The sequence below is a fragment of the Halyomorpha halys genome, unplaced genomic scaffold, assembly GCF_000696795.3.
Source record: "Halyomorpha halys isolate HHAL.00 unplaced genomic scaffold, Hhal_1.1 Scaffold134.1, whole genome shotgun sequence".
Taxonomy (NCBI): domain Eukaryota; kingdom Metazoa; phylum Arthropoda; class Insecta; order Hemiptera; family Pentatomidae; genus Halyomorpha; species Halyomorpha halys.
In genome coordinates, this window is record NW_027107159.1 from 1395216 (window position 1) to 1404444 (window position 9229).

At 30.6% G+C, this 9229-nt stretch overlaps 1 protein-coding gene across 1 annotated transcript in view; it reads left to right on the plus strand.

Moving 5' to 3' along the window:
- Positions 1 to 1567: 1567 nt before the first annotated feature.
- The window catches only part of LOC106678302 (protein glass), a 40711-nt gene continuing 33049 nt past the window's right edge, over positions 1568 to 9229 (plus strand). The window contains exon 1 of the mRNA XM_067045473.1: positions 1568 to 1740. The gene's annotated coding sequence lies outside the window, so the exon portion shown is untranslated. The remainder of the gene's footprint in view (positions 1741 to 9229) is intronic.

Here is a 9229-nt window from a genome sequence, read left to right on the forward strand (position 1 = left end):
TTAATATTATTTTATTTTTTCATGTACATAGTTTGATTATGTTTATTTTCTTTATTCTTCTGTTTGTTTATATTTAGAGAGATTTTATCTCCTTTTATGTACTTTTTTTTTCATTCATTTATTTATTTTTATTCTTATTTTAGTATGTGATCAGTTATCACCTATTGCCCAACAACTTTGGGGCAAATTCTAATATCTATCAATAAATAAAGTTTTGAAATAATAAAAAATATCAGCTATATATGTGTGTGTGCTTAGTTATGAATATTATTTATTTACCTATTACTAGAACCTTATTTTTATAGTATTCTTGTATTATTCTCATTATTATATTAATTCACTTATTGTAAATTTGCAGCATCATTATTCACTTCAAAGACCTTTTATTTTTTTAATAATTGTTATTTTATTTTTTACTTTATTTTCATTTTAGTATTGTTGATTGAATTATTAGTTTTATCACTGGGGAACAATTCATATTGTACTGATCTAGCTTATAAGTTGTAGCCTCCACACGTACTGAGAGTCAAAAATGTAATTAAATTTCACTAATGTTGATCATTTTATGTGTCATTTTCACACCGACCTTGTTGTCTATAACAAAACACTATTAATCCACTCATGTTTTCAATTAATTATTTTTAAAATATGTTGATAATTTAATTCTCAGTGGTGCTAATCACATTTCCCCTAACTTTACAAACAATACAATTAAAGGTCCTCGCTTTTGAGAACATTACAACTTTTTAATTATTTTCCTAAAACAGATTACCTTTAATTGTACTGTTTGTAAAGTTACTGGAATTGTATTGAGCACTATTGTGAACTAAGCTATCGATATACTTTATATTTTTTGAAGCATCATTTTTTCTTAATTCTTTCTCGTAAAGTTTTTCATTTATTTAAATAGCGAGGTAGTATTTCCATAGCACCTGAAATTGAATATGTTAAGGGTCTTCTAGAATTGTTGGCGGGAGTTATATTTACGCTTCTCATTTTAGCGGAAGAAATATTAGAAAAACAAGCTACAATAAATAAAGAGATGTTAATAGTAAACAAAACATATTTATTTGTGCCGACGTTTCGACCTAAATTTCAGGCGTTCATCAGGACTCAAAGAAACAAAACGAGATGACTTTAATGAAGAGAAACAAAAAAAATTGAAAATATATATTACAATAAATTAAGAAGACAGTAGTTGATTGACACTAATAGAATATGAAATATAAAATTGTTGAGGTAAATAAATACAAATAAACTAAGGTTGTTATCTCGTTTTGTTTTTTCAGCCAGGATAAAAACCTGAAATTCAGGTCGAAACATCGGCACAATTAAATAAGCTTTGTTTATTTGTGTATCTTTGCTGACCACATCTCCGACCAGCTTCTCCTCATACAATAAATAAATCATTTAATTGTTTTTTCTTGTATATTTTGTATTTTATTACTATTGTACTAACAGAAATTCTCAACTCAAATACTCTGGTTTGTTGATTTGTTTCAAGACAACGCCCTTGCCAGGAGCGTTACGTCACTATATATCATGTATCCAGAATAGATAACGATACTGCAGAAGATGGCGGATCCCAGCCAATGAGAATACAGAAGACAAACAGATCGATCTGTAACAATCGATATTGAACTATAGTGGTGGGGGTGCAGTGACCAGCAGTCAGCTAGGCCACCACTTGTGCAGTGTTGTTGTGGGTCTTCTCTTCGCTCTTCCAGCACCAGTATAGAGGTTAGTGGACAACAGTTTATATAAGAATAAATTAAGTTGTACATTTTAAATAAAGTTATACTATGTAAAAGAAAATAAATAAATAGTGTTAATAAAATAATAATAAATTAAAAATATCATAAAGGCATTAAAGTTACTCGATATTTCCAGACCATTGGCGTATTATTGAGATTATGTAGCTAATTTTAACATGAATATTTATTATATTATTCAATCAATAAAAAAGAGGTACATATATTACGCTAGTACATACGCTAAATAATTTTTTTTTTATCTATAACCATATATCTTTAATATCAACAAAGATAATAATTAGTGTTATCAATATATCAATTTTGGCGTTTATTGCATTTATATATATTAATATGTAAGAAAGAATAAAAATGTAATTTTTTTCTAATTGTTTAATGTTGTCAATATGATGTTGAAAGTTCTATATTTAAAAAATAAAATTTATACCTGAAGAATAATATTGATGAATGAAATTTAAGAGGTGATATTAATTTGAATAATAATCAAAACGATATTGAAATTTATTTTTTGCCACTAACTCAAAAAATGTAAAGTAGATAAGCTGAAAACTAAAATAATAGTTCCTACAAAAATTCTAGGATTCTTACTCTAATCGGAAATGAAGTCCTTTGTTCGGGAAGTGGCTAAGCTAAAGGACTTGAAGCCATATTTTTTAAAGCAAGGAATTTTTTTAAAAATTATTTTTGATAATGGGAAAAGGAAGATATTGCTTGTCTTCATTAACATTTATCAAAACCAAGTTTAATTTGATTTTCAAGTATTTTTTTTAAAATATCCGAATATTTCTAGACATGAAATCAATGAAATCTAGTAAAATAAAAAATTAGCGGGTGACGAAATTTATATTAAATTTTGTTCGTCCAAGGACTGTTGACTAAGGACGAATCTCTACAAGAAATGCCGTAAAGTTATCTTTTATTAACTTTAATGAACTTTTAGATTGTGCAAAATAAATATGAACTTAAGAAATATCTTAATATAGTTTAAGTTTATTGTAACAATTGTATATTGATCTTCATTTGGGATTGAATTTTTTTCAAAAGCATTACTAAAAAATTACAACGGAGAAAGAAAAAAAAGCTGAAATCGAGGAGCCCTCTTTCAAACAGAAAAATATTTTTAGTTTATGGCCGTTTAATAATGCTATGCTGTCATTGAATGGAAGACGATTGTGTTCAGAATAGAAATATGAAAAAAGAGACTTGTTAAAAAAAAAGTTGGTTCAAGTGCATACATACATATATATTATACGTAAATAATTTTTATATAATACAGAAAAAAATATATATATTCAAAAACTATTTTTTTTTTACTTGGATTTGTGATATACGTTTTATGTTTCAGCTAATGTGTACGTATTCTAATATGATATGACTACATCTGTTCCCATCATAAAACATTATAATATATCATATTAGAAATAATTTATTATTTCTTAATGTTGAATTATTTTTGCAGTAATCCAATAATTTCTGAAACATATCAAAACGTCAAGAGAATACTTAATAATAAATAGTTAAATAATTTTAATTTTAAATCAGTCGTAAATAATTCATTTAAGTAAAAATTATTTAATTAGATTTAGAACAGCAACAAAAATACAATAAGTAAATTTTCTACAGATACCACTTCCGTTTTATGTATTTTATTAAGGGACGTCTCGGAGTGTTATGGGAAATAAAGTGGGATGATAGTTTAGAAACTTTTGGGCTTGGTGTTTACAAATAAAGAGGGGTATCCATTTCTGATTTATTTGGGTCATATAAAATGTTAAGATTGTTATAGATAATTTTATTTGTGACATGCAGGATGTCCCATAGATGAGTGGTCATATTGTGGGAGCAGATACTATACATTAAGAGGACCAAAAAATGTCCATATGACACAGTCCGATTCTCAACGGTATAAAAATACAATTTTTTGTTTTAACTGTTATCCGTGATTTTCTCGATAAATTCAAATAAATCATTAAACTATAGGAAATTTTCACATATTTAATTTAGTAACTCTCACATTTTTTAAAGAAAGCTTTAAAGTAGATTTATTCTACGTTAGAGGACTTTTTTGGTCCTTTTAAGGTGTAGTATCAGCTCCTAGAATATGACCACTTATTTATGGTGCACTTTGTATTATATATATATTATTAGCATTACGTGAGCATTCATCATGCAAGGATTTGATTCGGGAACGACGTGATGGTTCGTGGAGCCATCAAGTTCTGTTAGGTCATAATAGGTCGGAAGATGGGTATGTATAAGTTTATTGCTAATAGATGGAAGTTTGAAGCGTTCGCAAAGTATATTGTTAAGTGATTGAAACGCACGAAATCAACTTTCCGCATGACCGTATAGGTCTACATTTTTAGGAACAATAAATGATTAAAGTTAAGCTAGATTAAATTTAATAATATGATACAATGACAAAAGTCAAACAAAAAGACTTCTCCTCGATTCTTGATGGATCGAATACCGAAGGACCACCGCCGGCCGACCGACGTCATCCTTGGAGACGGTCAGTGCCTATAAGAAGAGAGGAGCGTTGAAATCGAATATGGTTCCTGTGAGGCCGGATGCTTCAGCCTCTGTAGCCGCTGCTTTTTTATCAGGAACCTTTTTTGTGACTTCTTGTACCGGTTTTGGGTGTCGCTCTTCCTGGCTGAGCGGTGTATCGGTATGGTAGTATGCCAACTGTGTACTATCGATATAAATTGGGAATATCGATCATATCGGACGGCTTAAGCGAAGGTTGGTATGGGGTGGTACTTAGAAATTGGGAGCGTGCTGCTACTTTTTTGTGCTATACGGCTTTAAAAAGAACTAACCCTAAAGCCTTATTTTTTATATACGAGTAATTATAGTTGCCCGGTGACAACGGCTTGTTTATCCAATATGCTCAACATCTCTGGCAAAAAAACTCCCACTTAGCCTCCACTAGGTTGTAGCTTCATTTGAAAAAAAAAAACTATATTTTTTTTTGTTATTTATTTATTGACATTTGCAACTGTATCTACATCATAATACATCTAGTATATTTGATGTACGATTATAATTTTATGATACAGGCATCTGGAGAAACTAACTTTAGGTAGCTCTCTAATAACATTTATGCATTAAAAAGTTTCAAGGCCATCTTCTTTTCAGGCGCATCGGAGGATTGTCAGGAAGGGAAAGCAAAATTAGAAACAAGTGGTTTTGGATGGTTAGGAAGTTTATAATGGCGGAATGATAGCTGGTTCGGTTACATGTGAAACATCTTTATAGATGGCTTTATTTGTGAAATATAAATGAGGATTTTGGATTGTAAGGTTTGGTACGAGAGGAGTCCGAAGTGGATCCCCAAAATTCAACTCTGTATGTACCTATATGCCTTATTATAGTAATTTATATCAGTGTTTTGTAATGGATTGGAAGTTTAAACCGTTTGTCTAGTAAGTGATGTTATAGGCAAAAGTGACGTTCTGTTTTTTGTCTTTTCAGTCTTGTGTGAGGATTCCATGTTAGTCGTTTGTCCAGATGTATGCCAAGGTAGCGGATCAAAATTCTAATATGAAAAAGTTAAATAATGTCTCTATTGTGACATTGATTATTTTGGAACTGAAATATTTCCTTGAAAAATGTATATTATTATAGAATTTTGTGTAAGAAATTCATAAATATCATGAGCCACATTTGTCTCGGACGGCCTTAGGAAGCTGTGACCTGCGAACATAGAGGTCCTGCACTAAAAAAAAAAAATTGAAACTTGGAAGTTCTCTATTACTGTTGCAGATGAAATAAAAACATGAAATAAACAAATGATGATCATAGGGTGGTGGAGAGGGAGTAAACTTAAGATAAACTTCGCAGTAAAGATTACCACCAGCCCCGGTTCTGATGTTTTTAACTTTGTGATCCACTTTGTGGGCCCCTTATAAATTTTTTACATTTCTTTATCATGTTATTCTAGATTCAGTCCAAATTGTATATCAAATGTTTGGAATTGAAGTGGTAATAACATGGATATTAACTATTGGATATAAAATATTCTATGTTAATTTACTTTTGAATTATATTATTATTTTTGAGCCGCCAGATTTTTTTGATTCATTGCTCTTAACATTCTTGTGTAATCGCTGCTTAATAAGAATCCTTGTCAGTGTTGTAACTGCACAGATTTTCAAGTTTCTTTTTAATTTTCATTTACGGTATTTTATTTATTTTTGGAATTTTTAAGTTAAATTTCCCTTTTTTTATATTACATATTCTTTTTCCCTTCTCCCAAAAACTCATCCCTATTCATCACCAATTGATGCGTTGCTATATAACCAGCCAAATTTTTATAAAATCGGCTATTTTTTATTATAGTTTATTTATATTTTTAGTAGTTTTAATAATTATGTTAATAATAATTAATTAAAGTTTTGGGTAGTATATTATCATTAAGTATTTTTCCGATAACATTTTTAATGTAATTTGAATATTTTTTTTTAATTCTCTTATGTCCTGATAATCTTGTACCAAATTTGATAATACATAAATTAAAAATTTGAAAATGCTTTTGGCTGCTTTTGTGATAAAACGCCACAATTGAAATTAATAAATAGAGTTTATTTTATAATGAAAATATTAATTAAATTAAAACATGACTTTCGATTCGGAACGAAAGGTCCCCTTTTATCCTCAAATACCAACTGATATAAATACATACAGAGAGGAGTTTGAAATACTTCTTTTGAAAAGTTGCATTAGGACGGATGTGTCACGGCTATTGAGGTGTTGGGAGGTTTCCCTCCACCGCGGCATTATATCTGAACTTGAGGGATTTCCATGTTTACCACCCTTAACACTTTCAGTAACCCTAATGCCCTTAGTGCAATCCCAATCGCGGTTCAACCTCTAATACAAGCTATTATATACGCTACGTTTCATGACGAATGACATTTATATCCATCCGGTTAATGGAATGAGTTCAAATGAGCTCTTGACTGATCTTCTCATTCGAGAAATTTAAATTTAAAACCGAATTCAAACAGTATAATGGCAAGTGAATATATTAAGAAAAGAATTAATGTTTAAAATATTAGGAAATTTTTAAAGGAAATCCAAGCTCAAAGGTTAAGCTCCTTCAATTCAAATCCTCTAATCGCTCCCGCATTACCCGTTCCCAGTCTCCAGATTTATACAAAAGGGCCCACCGAACCGCTGCTTTCAAATCAACATGAGGAGGCTCCTCACCACCAGATTTTTTCTTAATAATAGGACCATTTATAATGGACATTTCACAACTAATAAATAAACATTACAGGTAACCTTAAAATACCAAAGGTAGTAAAAGGTAATACCCAATACGATTGATTCCTTTTTCACATAATAAACCATACACTAATTAATTGTCTTTTCTGTTTTAGAGGGATCGGGAAAAAAAAACAAAAAAAAAAAAAACGCTGCTTTTGATAGATCGTTCATTATCCGAGCCTCATCCTTACAGAACTCCATCCCTTCCAACATCCGTCGCTCCAATACCCTCCCTACCTTTACATTCTTATCCATAAAATTGTAAATCAATATAATTGTAAATACATATATAAACTATTATATTATTCTTACATCGTTTTCTTTTTTCTTTTTATTTATTAATTTTTTTTTGCTCAACTGATTAAAATGAGAAAGTAACTTATAATAATTTTCTATAATGACTATTTATATTTCTTTGTATTTTTTGTTTAAATAACTCTGAAGCTCCTCAGCCCTCATCCGTCGATTTCTGTGTATTATTCTAAAGGGACTCGTCCCAGAATAAATAAAGTATTATTATTAGTATTATTTATGGAATATATAGTAAAAGAAAGTATTACGATCAATAAATAAGTAAATGATTTATTTATTAATACTGACACCTATATTTACATAACAATGCATCTAGTAAATTTGATGGATTATAATGGTATGATACAGGTATATAGAGAAACTATCCATTGGCAGCACTCTAATAACATTTCTTCATTAGAAGGTCTCGAGGCCTTCTTTTCAGGCACCTCGGGGGTCTGTGAAGTAGCCTGGCTAGAAACTAGTAGAATTGGGAGTATATTGGAAGGATTGATATCTGGTTTGGGCTATATCGGTTAAATGTGGAACATTAAGGTCTTCATGGATGATTTTATTTGAGACAATGTAAGTAGCATTGAGAATTTTACGAAGGATTTTGGATCGTAAGGATTGGATACGAGAGGAATTTAGAGGGGTTTAGTGGAGCCCTATAGCTTAACTCCGTATGTCCTGATAAGCCTGTATTATAGTCATGTAGATCAATCTTTTGTAATGGATTGGAAGTTTAGTAAGTGTTGTAATAGCCGGAATCGACCCGTCTTGTGTGTGGATTCTAAGTTAGTCGTTTGCTGAAATGAAATATTTCACATTTTAATTTTAATATTTCTTTGTGATATTTGAGAATGCAGTATTCATTTGCCGCACTCCTGGTATATGCTAGTGGCAACCTAGGATGCCGTGGCACTCAGTCAACTTCTGTCTTAGAAGAACGTGTAGGTTTTCGGGAAGTATAAATAGATACGTACATATTTTTTATCCACACCGTAGGGCACCTTCAGAAATATAATTTTCGTATCAAATGTCTAATCGAATTAAAGTTTACAAAGTCGATATTATTTGAACATGTTTGCGATCCTGGCGACAGTGGATGGGATTTCATAAACGTGGTGAGGGAATTTACTTAGGAGGAAGTGAAGCAGTATAGAACCGGTTCTATCAGCGCAGTTTCAACGCTACAATGAGTGGACTTCGCTCGTTTAAGAAACAACTTTTTTACTATCGTTTTATTTATTTTTTCATTTCTTCACCAATATCGACTCAGATTGTAATCAGATCGACTAAGAAGAGATTAAATTTATCATTTTACCAACGTACTCTGCTATAAAATCATCAAATTTAGCATAACATCGATTTAATTCTTTCGAATGATGTCAAAACTGGTGGATTAAAATAAATGCCAATAATGTCCACCTAATGATATTTACCCCTCGTCGTAAACTTGGTGTATCCTTTAATAATACTCCCTTTATTCCCGTAGAACAGATCCGTTACTTAGGACTACGCCTGTACAAATGACTGACTTGGAATTCTCAAACAAGATTGAAAAGACAGGAAATTTCTGCTTGATTTCGACTGCTACAACACTTACTAGTCAAACGGTTTACTAATAACTTCCAACTAATCACAAAATTCTCATTTATATTACTACGATAAGGCCTATTTGGACTTACAGAGTTGAGCTTTGGGGCTCCAAATATATTGTTTTAATGTCGGTTAATTAATTTGGTACATATTTATCAGTATTGGAAGATTTAAAAATAAATTGATTCGGGCTATTATAACAGTTACTGGATAGCCTAAACGTCCTACTAATATATAACAGTTACTGGATAGCCTAAACGTCCTACTAATATATAACAGTTACTGGATAG